Below are 16,539 nucleotides of genomic sequence, written 5' to 3'. Positions count from 1 at the left end.
AAATTTAATTTAAAAAGAAAAAAATAGTATTTTGGTCCTCTTCAAGAACAACCGAGGACAACAACCAACCATTTTACTAGCTGTGTGATTTTGGATAAGTCATTTAACCTCTTCAGGTCTTGTTTTTCTCAGGGTGAATTAGATAACCTTCAAGGCCTTTTCCAGGACTACACTTATGATCCTATGAGTATAAGTTATGGAATATTAATTCCTGAATGGATCTTAGAGAACATCTCTTCCAATCCCCTCAATCTAGAGATGAGGAAACTATATCTTAGAAAGAGAAAGAGACTCTTCCAAGGCTGCACAGATAGTATCTCTAGCTCAAGTTTTCTGGCTCCTAATCCTTCTAATGAAACTATCCTGTGAAGCGCAAGACTTCTTTCTCACGTCCCAAGAACTTGAACAATTACAATGTACCCCATCTTCCTCAAAGCCATTTATTTAGATAACTTCTACCATATTTTTTCTTTTTTTTTTGGTGTGGCAATGAGGGTTAAGTGACTTGCCCAGGATCACACAGCTAGTAAGTGTCAAGTGCCTGAGGCCAGATTTGAACTCAGGTCCTCCTGAATCCAGGGCCAGTGCTCTATCTACTGTGCCACCTAGCTGACCACCCACCTTTTATTTCAAAGAGCTCTTACCATCTTCAACTACCCTACTTCCTCAACCCTTTCACATGGTAGGCCATGGCCATAGTCTGCTATTCCTAGGAAAGATGTAATGAAGGATTGGTTGGTCAGGCATGACTCAGTTCACACACGCTTCCTTTTTCTGTTGGGATCTCTTCCATGATCTTTTAGCCAATTCCAGTCAGGTCTAATAGCATATATCCTCCTGGCACTGGAAGGGAGGGGCAGAACCTGATGAGCAACTTGAATTCTGAGTACCAGTGAAACTCATTATGAGTCACTAGACAGGTAATTTGCTCAGGAATCCCTCCTTCATCACTCCTATTTTTTTTATGACGACTGCACAAGACTGTCAAACTATATTAAAATGAAGTTTAGCATTAGTCTGGAGAATTTAACCAATCTACCTTAGTATTAAGGGTGGGGATTACCAGGTATTCTCATGGAATCAATCACCTCCACTCCAATTAGTGTGGGCCCATAAAGTCCAGACTTCAGTGAATCAAAAGTGTGAACCAAATGCAATTCACAGAATCCAATCCTGACTTTCACCATCATTCAGAAAAGATCTAGGAAGATTCTTCTTCCTACAATGGAAGACCGTAGAAATCATTTCAGGGGCAGCTAGGTGGCACAGTGGATAGAGCATCCTGGATTCAGGAGAACCTGAGTTCAAATCCAGCCTCAGACTCTTACTAGCTGTGTGGCCCTGGGCAAGTCACTTAACCCCAATTGCCTCACCAAAAAAAAAAAGAAAGAAAAAGAAATCATCTCAAAGAAATACTGGATAATGACATCATCAAAGAATTTAATAGCCCTTATGGTATGACCCATAGTGGTGCTACCAAAGAAGAATGGAAAGTAATGAATGTGAGTTAACTACCATACTTTGAAAAAAAGAACCAAAATGTACTAAAGTACACCATGCACAAATTCAGGTGGCTACTTTAGTTATTTTAATAGATTGACAAGGTCAGGCGATCACTACCTTTATATTAGAAACTAAAAAACAACAAGCTAAATGCTTGCTTGGTAATAAATGTTGTGGCTTTAATCATATAGTTAGTTTGAGGGAACAGAATCAGCAATAATTCCAGATTTATCTGGAGGTCAAACTTCGAAAAACATAGTCCTCACCTTGAATGGGCCTCTGGATATAGATTCTCTGTACTTACTTCTGGGTCCCTCAGGGACCTTTGGGATCATCTAGTAAGTCCATTAGGTCTTAACCTTTTTTTGTCTTGTGAACCTCTTTGGCAATCTGGTGAAGCCTCCAGACTGCCTTCTCAGAAAAATGTTTTTAAATGAATAAAGTAAAATACATAGAATTATGAAAGAAATGAATTATATTGAACTACAGTCATCAAAATATTACAAAAGGGGCAGCTAGGTGGCGCAGTGGATAGAGCACCGGCCCTGGAGTCAGGAGTACGTGAGTTCAAATCTGGCCTCAGACACTTAACACTTACTAGCTGTGTGACCCTGGGCAAGTCACTTAACCCCAATTGCCTCACTAAAAAAACAAAACCAAACCATATTACAAAAAATAAGTTCAAAGACCTGAGGTTAAGAACCCCTGAACTAATCCAATCCTCTCACTCTCAGGAAACAGAGGCCTAGGACTGGGAGGTAATTTGTCCAAAGTCCCACAGCAAGTAAATGGGAAGTCTAATATTACAACCAAGTCTTCTAATAGATGGATGCTCTTAATTGCCTTTCCCTACGTCTGGACTAGATTAGAAACAAGAAACGAAGGGGGAAGGGTCTGGAAGCAGTGAGAAATAGGCAATGACAACGGAACTGATAATTAGCCATCTGACATTGAGAACCAAGGAGAGGGACGGCTAGGTGGCACAGTGGATAAAGCACCGGCCTTGGATTCAGGAGTACCTGAGTTCAAATCTAGCCTCAGACACTTGACACTTACTAGCTGTGTGACCCTGGGCAAGTCACTTAGCCCCCATTGCCCAGCAAAAAAAAAAAAAAAAAGAGAACCAAGGAGAAACTCTAGAGTAGATGCAGAAATATATTACTGGAAAGCAAAATCCTGGAGATTTCTAATGATGTCCCTGACTCACCCAGAGGTGTGCATTTCCTGATTTAAGAAGGCAAGGAAGTAGGTAATGCATTTAAGAAAGATTTCCATTCAAAATGGCTAAATTTGAAAACAAAACAAAACAACTTTGGTGTTGCAGCTCTGTAGAAAATCTCCTTCTCTGCAATACCTCAGTCAGTGCTTGACCATGCTGGGTAAATGAGACAGTGCTCTATACCCATCCTAAATCCCTAGCTCCATGAGACAGAATAGCTTTGTCTATAGTTACCAATTTTCTTTAGATTGTTTTCACAGTCCTGGTCATATCTAAGTGTTAGTTTTTAAAGTTCTGATATGGAAAGCAGGATTCCATTTCTTTCTCTCTTTCTTTCTTTCTTTCTTTTTTTGTAGGGCAGTGAGGGTTAAATGACTTGCCCAGGGTCACATAGCTAGTAAGTGTCACGTGTCTGAGGCTGGATTTGAACTCAGGTCCTCCTGAATGTAAAGCTGGTGCTTTATCCACTGTGCCCCAGGATTCCATTTCAATCACCTCATTTGATTTTTACCCAACTCTTCCCCAAATCCCAGTTCTTCTGCCACTGAGACTGTAGTTGGACCCCAAGAAATCCAAAAGATCCAACCCCCCCTTCCCCCCCTACCCCCCAGAAATCCTTAAAACTTTTCCAAGGAAAAAGCACCTCAGGAATAAGGTGTGGCGGAATGTGAGAGATGATAAGCAATATTAAGCAAGATCTGCAAGATGATATGCAGGATATGGATGGATGCTGCATAGCCTACTGATATGCCATTATTCAAAGATCCCCTCACAGTTATCTTGCCCTTCCCTCTCCTTTGTTTTTGTAAAGATACAAAAGACCTGGTCTTCCCTTACTCCAGTGGGACAGTCACCATAGTGATTTGTCCCCAGCCATATTCCTCTCTCCTAATAAATCTTTTTATTTTACAAGATTCATGATGAGACTCCAATTCTTTGGGTGGGCTAACCCCCCCCCCAATCAAGGTCACAAGCCCCCCCCCACATTTACCAATTTTCTTTAGACTGTTTTCACAGCCCTTGTCATATCTACCTGCTAGTTTTAAGTTCTGATATGGAAAGCAGGATTCCATTTCAACCACCACATTTGATTTTTACCCAAGGCTTCCCCAATCCCAGTTCCTCTGCCACTGGGACAGTTTTTAAGAGTGCTGCCTTCAAAAAAGAAAAAAAGTGCTGGAAGCAGCTCAGAGCGACTCTTCAGAGATGGTTAAATTTTCAGTGAGCACTTACACCTCTGAAATTGGCAAACGCTACAAATAAGAACTTTATTTATTGTTTTGCTGATTGCCTAGATTTAAGAAAGTGATGGAAAAGCATAAATGATACAGATTAAACTTAAATGTGTAAGATGCTTTTTCTGAGAGTCAATTGGTATAAAACTATTCCTCTTGCTGGGAATTCTCTGCTTGCTCCAGTCTACCTACCTACCAAAACATCGATCCATCCTTCAAGGTCCAGCTCAGGCGGCCACCTCATCTATGAAGTGCTGCAACTTGGCAAATGCTCCATTTCTCCAACTCATTTAATTACCCCTTCCTAATTTTCTCATAATAGTTATTACAGTAATCTCTTTACCATTCATTTTCATACTCTATCATATCTACCTTGAATTTCCCCCCAAAGGAAATTAGTCTTCTATTTCTTTTGTATCCCTTTCAATGGACCAACTCCAGGGTTTGACCAAGAGAAAGAATAGGCTTTGAATTCAGTAGAATTGAAAGGACCTTCATGAATCTCCCAAGTTTTCACGAATCTAACAGAAAACAAACAGCTTTTATTGCTTCAAACAATACATGCTTCATTAGCCTTTCCTTCATTCTCCTTTATAAGAGCCCTGCATTCTATTTTCAAGAATTCAGCCCTCCCCCACAAACCTCAAAGAATCTTTTTTATAAAGGCTGCAATAGTTTTGTTGTTTATCTTTTAAAATGGAACCATCAAGAAGTCTTATGGGATTTTCAGGAACAGAAAACATAGAACTTCTTTAGATAACATCTCCTATTACTAGGAGCCACTCTCCTGTCCTGCCCCTAGACACAAGCACAGAACCAGAGTGTGTCCTCTTAACCCCCATACAGAAGGAGAGGTGCTACTCCTGAAGTCATTCCCCAAAAGTTCAGTGGGTAGTGTGACAACAGCTCCAACCAGCTCTTCTCCTCTGACATAAGTGGAAAGTTGGGGAGGCACTGAGCATAAGGCATCCTTTCCTTAAATTCTCCCCTACTAGACCTAATGGCACTGTATCTTTCTCTTAACCTTTGACATGTATTTTTCCCTCATATTATTTTCACTCAGTCAGTCAATAAACATTAAACACTTATTAAATGCTGAGAGCAGTATTTCAAACATAGACTTTGCTCTCAGGTATTTTACAATTTAATAAGGGGAGATAAGACATGTATACAGATGACCATAATAGCAATTTGTGGTAAGTGTATGAGCACAAAGGGCCATGGGATCAAATGAGGGAAAGAGATCACTTCAAATTTTACCAGGGATGTAGAAAATCCAGCCGAAGGTGAGGTTGGTCTATTGGATTGGAGCTTGGACCAGATGGATGGCCTTCAAGTGTCCTCCAAACTCTTAAGATGTTGTAATTGTATTGAGTCTTGTAACTCAGAGAGAGTTCTGGTGCTCTGGCCAAATTCAGTGAAGCTGCAGTGGAGTGGGGGAGGATATAGGAAATATAATCTTCGGTCAAATGCATTTCAGCTGGGTAACATCCGGGCCGACATGGAGGGCAGAAAAGACATAGTCAAGAGGCTGGGCCTTGGGGCAAGAGAAGGATGAAATACTCATGGTGAAAGGCAGGCTGTTGGGAGAAGGGTGAGACATCTGTTACACCTCCCAGATGCCGGCACTTTGAAGCAAAGTCCTCATTACCCCACCCTAGGAAGGCTTTACTTCTGCCTCACCATGGGCTTGGCGCACTAAACCATATGCCTCAATATTAAAGATGGAACAAAGATATTGTACCACTCTAAGCAATGTTGGGGGGGACTTGTGACCTAGAGGAGGAAGGGGTTCTCACCCAAAGAATTGGAGTCTCATGGGGCAGCTAGGTGGTGCAATGGATAGAGCACCGGCCCTGGAGTCAGGAGTACCTGGGTTCAAATCCGGCCTCAGACACTTAACACTTACTAGCTGTGGGACCCTGGGTAAGTCACTTAACCCCAATTGCCTCACTAAAAAAAAAAAAAGAATTGGAGTCTCATTATGAATCTTGTAAAATAAAAAGATTTATTAGGAAAGAGGAATAAAGGCCTGGGGACAGATCACCATGGTGACTATAAGAGAAGTAAGAGAAAGAGAAGACCTGGTCTTTTGTATTTTTACAAAACAAAGAGGAGGGAAGGGCAAGATTACTGGGAGGGGATCTTTGAATAATGGGGTATCCATAGGCTATGCAGCATCCATCCATATCCTGCATATCATCTTGCAGACCTTGCTACAGTTTATCATTATACCAGGGCCACACCTTATTCCTGAGGTGCTTTTCCCTCTGAAAAGTTTTCTGGATTCCTGCGGGGGTGGGATCTTTAGGTTTCTTGGGGTCCCATTGCATTCTCACAACATCAAGACACTCCTCTATTTAAAAAAAAAGTTCATCTTTGCCTCATAGCCTATCAAATAAAGGATAAACTGCTAATCCTGACTTTGAAAGATCCCTGCCCCCCAGAAGTTGGGCCGAGTCTGTTTCTCCACATGACCTATAATCCAGCCAAATTGGCCTGCTTCCTATCCCCCATTCTTTATCTGCCTTCTCCCATCTATGACCTCCACCTAACCCCAAACTCTGTTGAAGTTCCTCTTTCCATTCTTCCTTCCTTAGATCAACTCAGATGGATACCACCCCTTCTGGGAACCGTTCCCTGACTTCTTCACTTTTCATATAACCCTCACCTACTTGTCTTCTATGGCCTCATCACCCTCTCCTTTGTAGTTCGGTCATTTAGGTACATCTCCTTTTCTCTTGTTAACTAGTTATCTCCTTGTGAGCAAAGTCCTTGTGAGCACATCAATTTTTGTCCTCCTGATTCTTAGAGCATTGTAGGTGCCTAATAAATTCAGTTGAAGAAATCTAATATGAAGAACCTTGGGGGCAGCTAGGTAGTGCAGTGGATAAAGCACCAGCCCTGGATTCAGGAGGACCTGAGTTCAAATCTGATCTCAGACACTTGATACTTACTAGCAGTGTGACCCTGGGCAAGTCACTTAACTCTCATTGCCCCGCCAAAAAAAAAAAAAAAAAGAAGAACCTTGATTAACCAGAAGGCTACATTTTTACTCCTTCCTTTTATCTCCCTCCACACCCTAATTTATCAAATGAAATAACATATATGAAGTGCTTTGTAAACCATTAAGTGCTGTATAAATTCCAGCTGGTTATCATTATCATCATTAGTAGTATGACTATTACTGCCTCCTTGCCTTCTCCAGCTCCCTCATCATGTCTCTCTCCCTCTACCTATTCTCCATCTTTCCTCTAGCAGTGGAATTGGAAGGGCAAAAGAAAAAGTGAAACCGCAGACTGCAGCAATAGAAAGAGATGAAAAAGCACTTTTGGTGGAGTTAGGAGCTCGGAGAGGCATAAGGGGGGCAGAGGAGGTGTGTGGGTGGGTGCAGTTTTGGGCAAAATGCCCATAACTGTATGTACTCAGCTGTCTTGTCAACCTTTAAAACAGAAGCTTCCTGGAGAGCAGAGGCCAAAGATAGTTATATATTGTGTCTAGTCCCCAAATTGATATTGACTAAAATAATAATCAAAGATATCCTTCCTTGGGGGTCTCTGAATCTCTCCTGGGCTCATAAAAAAATATTGATAAGGCTCAAGGCTTCTTTTTCCTTTTTCCCTTCTCCATCCACCCCTCCCTCCAGCACATTAACCCTCCGGGCCTCCTCCCCATCTCATTATCCCCCCCCCCCTGCCCCCAACCACGGAAATAATTTTAAAACAAGTCTCCTGGGGCCTCTCTGTGGGTGTGGGAAAGCAGAGAGAGTGAGAGACCTTGGGAATTGCCCTGGATCTATTCCACCCTGTCCCCAATTTAGCTGACACCTCTGCTCTCAGCCAGTGCCCTTCCTTTTCTTGAAACCCAGAGGACATCACTATTCCCTCCCACCAAGTTACACAGGGCAGAAATCAAGCTTAAAATTCAGTTGTCACTCTAGGGTCTCCACTTACCCCCTGGCCCTGACTCCCCAGGGACAGGAGCTCTTGGAGAAAGGGTTTTAGTTAGATCTCCTTTCCCTCAGTGTCATTGATTGATGGCAAGTTCCTGCTTTAAAGAAACTGATAAAGTTCAGGGAAGGTTCCTTTTTTTTCTCTCCCCCACCTTTTCCCCAACTCATCCATGTGATTCTCACTAGTCCTCTGAGGACTCCTGATCTTCTTTTCTGAAAATCTCACAGGGTCCATTTCTTCAGGAAATGATTGGCTAATGTCTGAGGCCTGTTCAGTGAAATTTTACTGGAGAGGAGAGGAGAGGAGAGAGGAGAGGAGAAGAAAAAAAAAGGTAGAAGGAAAAGGACAGGGAAAAAAAAAAAGAAAAATACCACATATCTAAGAGTTTCCTGTGGTTTAGGACATTTTTAGAACAAGGCGTCTTCACTCTTTTTTTCCCCTTTCTCTTCCTTTTCAGGCTGAAGATAACACTCAAAGACTTTGAATGATGTGGCCAGTCCACTTCCTTACTCTGCCTCTACACCCATACTGTCAACCCCTTTTTGGATCACAAGTCTAGGGAAGGAGAGGCAGTTAAATTGTTGTTGACCGGCCATGCCAGTGCTATTTTCCCCATTTTGCAAAGAAGGAAATTGAGGCTGGGGGGAGGTAAGGTGACTTGCCCATGGGCAAGACTCAAACTTTATTGCTTTTTTCATTGATATGTAGGACATAAATGCTTAGGGAGCTAGAGACAGCCTGAAAACAGAGGTTATACAGGACTTTCTAGCCCTCTGGTCCTCAGGGAAGGGAACCACTTCAGGAATGACCATTTTTGTCCTTTAATGAGATCAAATGAGATAATAATTGTAAAATGCATAGTACAGTGTCTTGTACTTAATAAAATGCTTCCTCTCCTCCCTCCCTCCTTCCTGTCTCCTTCCCTGCTTCTTTCCTTTCCTTCCTTCCTTCTCTCCCTCCCTTCCTCTTTCCTTTCCTCCCTCCCTCCCCCCTTCCTTCCTTCCTTCTTCCCTCCCTCCCTCCAAATCCTAGGGCTTTGTGTGGGAGTTTTACATTAACAGGACTCCGAATGATTACGGGACTCAAGACTTGGTCCTCCAGGGTTCTTTCCAGCTGTGGGATTCTGTGATCCAACAAAAGGTCAAACTCTTTAACCCCACAGTGACAGCCACCCACCATCCAATCTGATTCCAGTATCACTCTTAGCATTATCTCACACTACTCCCCCTCATATACTGCTCCTGCCAGACTGGACTACTCACTGTTCTCTGAACTTGTACCAACCTTTTCCGCTTCTGTGGGGTTTGTTCATGCCAGACCATGTAAATAGAATGAGTTCTCCATCCACCATCACCCCCATTTCTGTCTCTTAAAATTTTAGCTCTCCTTCAAAGGTTGGCTCCAAAGCTACTTTCACGAAGCCTTCCCTGCCCCTAGTCCATCCCTAATCTAATATATTCCCTCTCCTATTTACTTATATTCTATTTTGTACTATAATATTTTTGTATATATTTTATCTCCCTGAGTAAGCTATCAGTTGGACATGCAGGCCAGGGACCTAGCCATTCATTCATTTTTGTATTCCTTGTTGTACCTAACATGATACATTGCAAATTGAAGGCCTATTGTAAATGTTTTTTCAACACACTTGTAGTATCGTGAGCAGCTCTGGCCACATTTCAAGAAAGGCATTGACAAACTGGAACACATCTAGAGAAGAGGGGCCAGGACGATGAGGGGCCTGGAAATCTATTATCAGAAGACCAGATGAATACTACAAGGACATTTAAACTAGAGGAATGTTCACTGAGTAAAGATGTGATAGCTGTCTTTAAATATCTGAAGGGCTGTCACTTGGAAGCAAGATACTTACTAGCTATGTGATCCTGGGCAAGTCACTTAACTTCTATTTGCCTCAGTTTCCTCAATTGTAAGATGGGGATAAGAATAGCCCCAACCTTGAAGGGTTTTGAGGATCAAATGAGATAATATTTGTAAAATGTTTAGCGTAGTGCCTGCCCACATAGTAGGCACTATACAATGCTATATAAATGCTTCTTCCCTCCACCCATTTGCTTGGCTCCAGAGGAAAGATCTAGCACAAATGTGTAGAAATTACAAGGAGATAGGTTAGCCCAATATAAAGCATCAATCAAGGCTGCCTCAAGAGGTAGTGAGCCCTTTGTCAATTGAGGTCCTTAGGCAGAGAATGGATGTTGAAGAAAGTATTCCTTTTTCAGGTCTGGATTGTACTAGGTGGCTTCTAAGGTTCCTTCCTGCCCTGAACTTCTATGAATTGATTGAGTTGAATGGAAAGTTGTAATGCAGAACAAGGTATTCTGAGTAAACCTAATACCATAGCTTTAGTAGCACTGAAACCATGGCCTCTAGAAGGGGTGTTTCTTGGGGGCCAGTTGACTGGACCAAGTTACCTGCCCCTCACCCCCACCTCAGCTCCATCTCCCTGGCAAGAACAAGTGTGTTCTTCTCTCACCACACCCAAGAGCCAGGGGAACTCTCTTTTTTTTTTTTTTTAAGTGAGGCAATTGGGGTTAAGTGACTTGCCCAGGGTCACACAGCTAGTTAAGTGTTAAGTGTCTGAGGTCGGATTTGAACTCAGGTCCTCCTGACTCCAGGGCCAGTGCTCTATCCACTGCCCAACCTAGCTGCCCAGGGGAACTCTCTTTTAATGAAAGGTACCAGAGCTGAGCCAGCATGAGATCTCAGGGCCCCACCTCCTGCTCCAGTTGAAGGTTCCCAGAAATAACAAAAGGAGGTATTTTCTGTTTGTTTTGTTTTTTAGCAGCAATAAGAAAAGGGATAAGAAAACTCCATTTCTTTGGCCTATTGAAATTTCTGAGTCTATTGCTAAACCAAGGCAGGGCATGTTACACAGAAAGCACTGAATGCTGGGCTACTTTGTGAATGTCTCTTGTATTACTAAGAGACATCCAGTATGGCATACTGAATGAAGGACATCATAGTCCCCCTATCTTCTGCCTTAATCAGGACACACCTCCAGCTCTGCGCTTGTTTCTAGTGCCACATTTTAGGAAGGACATCGATAAATCAGAGTGTATCCAAAAGAGAACAACCAGGATAAAGAGCAGACTAATGAAGTTCAGTTGAAGGAACTAGGTATGTTCAGTCTGGAGAAAACAAGATTTACTTATGGAAGCATATAGGTTTATAGCTTTGTAGTATAGTGACCATGTAGGCCAGATCTCCTGTTTTACAGATGAGGAAACTGAGGCCCAGAGAGGTTAGTGATTTGCCAAAGGTTGTGCAGATACTGTCAGAGGCAGAATTTTAATCCAGGACCTCTGACTCCAAATTTAGTGTTCTTTCCACTGTATAACTCTGCTAAACTTGGGGCAGGAGACATGGTTTTGAATGACAACTCTGCTATTTACCAACTCGGATTTTGAGCAAGTTTTTTTTCACCTCTCTAAAAGTCCTTTTGCTGGTATGGCTGCTCTGGAATTTGTTTTGAAGAATTGTTTTATAGTTGTTTGGAGATGAATTTGGGAGAGTTCAGGCAAGTTTCTGTCCTTCCTACTCCACCATGTTGGCTCTTCCTTCTCCAATCTCCTTGCTGTCCAAGGAACTCTCAAAAGTCTTCTCCAGTGCCACAATTCAAAAGCGAAGATTGGCACTGAACTTTCCTTATAGTTCAACTCTCACAGCCATACATGGCTACTGGAAAAACCATGATGTAGGTATTCTATCAAACAATAGAAGCTGGGGAACAGCTAGATGGTACAGTGGATAAAGCACTCGCCCTGGATTCAGGAGGACCTGAGTTCAAATCTGACCTCAGACACTTGACACTTACTAGCTGTGTGACCCTGGGCAAGTCACTTAACCCTCATTGCCTCGCCAAAAAGAAACAAAAAAAAGAATAGAAGCCAAAGTAACCATGAGTTGGATAGTCTATCATGACAACAATAGAAGCAGCCTGTCATAGCAGAGAGAGAACTGTTCTGAGTTTGAGGAACACCAAGGTTTAAATCCTGCATCTGACATATATTGGCCATGGTCAAATCACTTAATCACTCTGGTTATAAATTTTACATACTTGTTTTAGTTTAGTTTAGTCAGTTATAATCTTAATTATTTTAAATTTTAACCCTACCCCTCTGTTCCTCTGACAGACTTGTCCCAAAGAGACTTTTCTTTCTTTTTTTCTTTTTCTTTTTTTTTTCCAGGACAATGAGGGTTAAGTGACTTACCCAGGGTCACACAGCTAGTCAAGTGTCAAGTGTCTGAAGCCAGATTTGAACTCAGGTCCTCCTGAATACAGGGAGGATGCTTTATGCACTGCACCACCTAGCTGCCCCCTTGCTTTGACTCTTAATAGCTCTAGTAGGATGAACTTTACTTTTCCATGCCCCAGATTTTTTTAATCTATAAAATGGGGTAATAATGGGGATAACAGATGGATGGTTTGAGTGCTGCACAGGTTCATATGGACTGTGAAAATACCTTGGGAGGAGCAGCTAGGTGGCACAGTGAATAGAGTACCGGCCCTGGAGTCAGGAGGACCTGAATTCAAATCCAGCCTCAGACATTTAATACTTACTAGCTGTGTGACCTTGGGCAAGTCACTTAACCCCAATTGCCTCACACACACACACACACACACACACACACACACACACACACACACACACACACACACACACACACAAAACCTTGGGAGCCTCCAGAACATTGGCTATATCTTCAATAAATCAATTAATTAAAAATATTTACTAAGTACCTACTATGTTCCAGGAACTGTGCTGGAACTGTGCTGAGCACTAGAGATGCAAAAAGAGGCAAAAGACAATCTCTGCCCTAAAGGAGCTTGCAAACTACTGAGGGAGACAGCACACAAACAAGCAGGCATAAAGCTAGCCATGTACAGGGTGAATAGGAAATAACTAACAGAGGGGAGACGCTAGAATTAAGAGTTCATCCTCTAGATTTATTGGAGGACATGATTAAAAATTAAACACCATGAAAAGGCATAGAAAGCTGACATTCTGTGCCATTAGCTAAATTGTCCACATTGAAGAAAACATGGGGAAAATGAAATCTTGAAGTTTTAGCACGAATACTCATTGCCAGCAGGACTTGAGGACCACCTGAACTAGCATCAGGTCTTCCTGGTGGCACCATATAGAGAGGAGGGTCCAGGGTGGCATCTTCAAACAACATAAATGGGACAATAAGCATCAGCTGGTGGCAGAGGACCAAGCTGGGCCACAACAGTGTATGAAAAGGGAAGGGAAATAATGTGAAAGTAAACAGCAGACTAAATCATTTATGATGAATGGGAGCACAGCTGCTCATTTCACTTCAGGTGAGGGTGGGGATGTTTCCCCAAGCCAAAGCTCGCTGTGTAGCTGTGGGCTGCTCCACAGCCCAATGGCTCCAGAAAATAAACATGGTGTTATTGTTGGAGTCAAGGTCATTGAGCTCAGAGAGTCAGAAACCACAGGATGTTACAGCTGGAAGAAATCTTTGCACATAGAACATGGAATGACAGATAGAAGGGACCTCATTTTCTTTCATCCATTCATCAACCATTGAGCCCCTCCCAAGTACAAAGCACCGTGCTAAGGTCCCTTTACAAAGACATTGTTCCAACCTTTGAGCTTACATCCAAGTAGGAGAAAGAAGATAAAGACATAAATAGCCAGAGAAGGGCCTGGAATGTGAGAAGTACAGAAGCTGGCTGTGAACAACTTGGAGAGTTCCAAAGAAGGAGTGAGAATTTCTGACTGGGGGTTCAGGTGTTAGAGGGAGGAGTGTGTGCTCTGCATGCTGCCAAACCATTCTGGGAGGTTTGGTGACTCTGACTCTGGAAGTCCATGATGATGCATAATGGAAAACCTTGCTCTCCACTTCAGAGCATAGGCAATTTGGTTAGATAACTACGTGGTGAAGAAACAGGACTCTTGATTGGCTGCTCAGCTGGAAGTAGGAGTACATACCAAAGTTTCCCTTGGCAAAGGAAGCCTAAGGAAGACTTCAGGGAAGAGGAGGTGGCTGTGTAACCATAGACAAGATTATATTTTTCAAAAAAGTGCTGATCTGCATTGATAAAGGGCATTCCTCACGAGAAGCTCCCTAGACAACTAAAATCACAGGTCCATGCAAAGCATAAATAAATAAAATTAGTATGGCCATGTTATTCTTTTACTAAAACAAACAAACAAAAACCCCCAGAAACCCCTAAATCCCCCAACTTCAATATCTCTCTATTGTTTACTGAATAAACTATAAATACCTGATCCTGATATGCAAAGTCACCTACAATTTATCCCCACTACTTGTCTAGGTTTACACTTCTTATTTGTGCAATAGACAGTCCAGACAAGATGGACTCCTTGTTCTCTACTCCACTAGTCAAAGGATGAGGTTAGAGTCTATGCCAGATCTATATTTGCATGCTTTTTTTCAATATACCAATGAACCTGTAATTTCAGCAATGTGAGTACTGCCTCCAGTTGTCCCATCTATACACCTTCTCATGCTGCACAAACCTTGTCTGCATCCTCCTATGAATCCTCCAAACGGGAGGTTCATCCAGCATGCTAGAGTTCCTCCTTTAGGTGACTCTCTTGATATTACCTGGTTACCAATAGAACACACTGGTTTTCCACTGGGAGCTCCCCTCTGCTGTGGTGCTAGTCCTTACATTAACCTTAATGAAGTAAGAGTTTTTACACTTATAAACAGAAGTGGATTGGTTGGGGTTGGCCTTTGCCCAAGCAATGATCCATCCAAAAACCAATTTGAGACCCACAGTGTTGACACAGAAGGATGGGGGCGGAGGTGTGACAGGAACACAGGTGAGGTTGAACACGACTGACTGACTGACTGACTGACTGACTAACTGAAACTCATACCTGGAGAGCATCTGAGCAGGAAAAGCAACAAAAACAAGGCTTGTATACTTTCAAACCAGCTTATACTTGGTGGCAATTAGTGAGAATGTTTGGATAAAGTACAGGATCAGGGTAGAGCTTATAGAAATGGCACAGGTATAACAATCAAGGGGCTTCTTGGTATTTTCTTGTATATGTATATGGTCAGCTGCCGCTCCCCTAAGAGAGATGACCCTGAGCACAAAGGTGTGTGTGTGTGTGTGTGTGTGTTCTCTGGATTGTGAATATCATTGGGTTACTCCAGAATCTAGACTGGGGGGTTCTTAAACTTTGTTTTATATTTTGTTATGTACTTATTTTAGCATATATATTTTATGTATTTTATTATATATTCTTTTTTCATTTTTATTTTATTTTTATGATATATTCTTAATCTTTGCTTTATATTTGTCAGTATGTTGAAGTTTATAGTCTCCTCAGAATAATGTTTTAAAATTCATTAACACATAGAATTATAAAGGAAATTAATTATATTGAAATAAAGATCAATTATTTCTCTATCTATCTATCCATCTATCTATCTCTATCCAGCCTTCTCTGAAAGACCACTGGTCGAACTCAGTATTTGACAAAAACTGCTGGGAAAACTGGAAGATAGTATGGCAGAAATTAGGCATAGACCAACATCTTACACCTTATACTAAAATAAGGTCAAAATGGATACACAATTTAGACATAAGAGGTGATACCATAGGCAAATTAGGAGAGAAAGGAATAGTCTACCTATCAGATCTTTGGAAAGGAAAACAGTTTTTGACCAAACAAGAGATAGAGTATATTATAAAATGCAAAGTGGATGATTTTGATTACATTAAATTAAAACATTTTTGTACAAACAGAAGCAATGCATCCAAAATTAGAAGGGAGGCAGAAAGCTGGGAAACAATTTTTGAGGCCAGTACTTCTGATAAAAGCCTCATCTCTAAAATATATAGGGAACTAAATCAAATTTATAAGAATCCAAGTCATTCCCCAATTGAGAAATGGTCAAAGGATATGAACAGGCAGTTTTCTGATGAAGAAACCAAAGCTATCTATTCCCATATGAAAAAATGCTCTAAATCTCTAATGATTAGAGAGATGCAAATTAAAACAACTCTGAGGTACCACCTGATACCTATCAGATTGGCTAAAATGACAAAAAAGGAAAATAATAAATGTTGGAGAAGCTGTGGGAAAATTGGAACACTGATCTATTGTTGGTGGAGCTGTGAACTGATCCAACCATTCTGGAGAGCAATTTGGAATTATGCCCAAAGGGCAATAAAGCTGTACATACCCTTTGTCCCAGCAATACCACTTTTGGGTCTTTTTCCCAAAGAGATCATGGAAGGGGGAAAGGGACCCACATGTACAAAAATATTTATAGCTGCTCTTTACGTGGTGGCAAAGAATTGGAAGTTGAGGGGGTGCCCATCAATTGGGGAATGGCTGGACAAGTTGTGGTATATGAATACAATGGAATACTATTGTGCTATAAGAAACGATGAGCAGGAGGAGTTCAGAGAAACCTGGAGGGTCTTTCGTGGGCTCATGATGAGTGAGATGAGCAGAACTAGAAGAACATTGTACACAGTAACATCAACATTGGGTGTTGATCTACTGTGATGGACTATATTCTTCTCACCAATGCAATGGCACAGAAGAGTTCCAGGGAACTCGTGATGGAAGAGGATCTCCAAATCCAGAAA

The sequence above is a fragment of the Dromiciops gliroides genome, chromosome 2, assembly GCF_019393635.1.
Source record: "Dromiciops gliroides isolate mDroGli1 chromosome 2, mDroGli1.pri, whole genome shotgun sequence".
Taxonomy (NCBI): domain Eukaryota; kingdom Metazoa; phylum Chordata; class Mammalia; order Microbiotheria; family Microbiotheriidae; genus Dromiciops; species Dromiciops gliroides.
Note: the sequence above shows the minus strand (reverse complement) of the source record.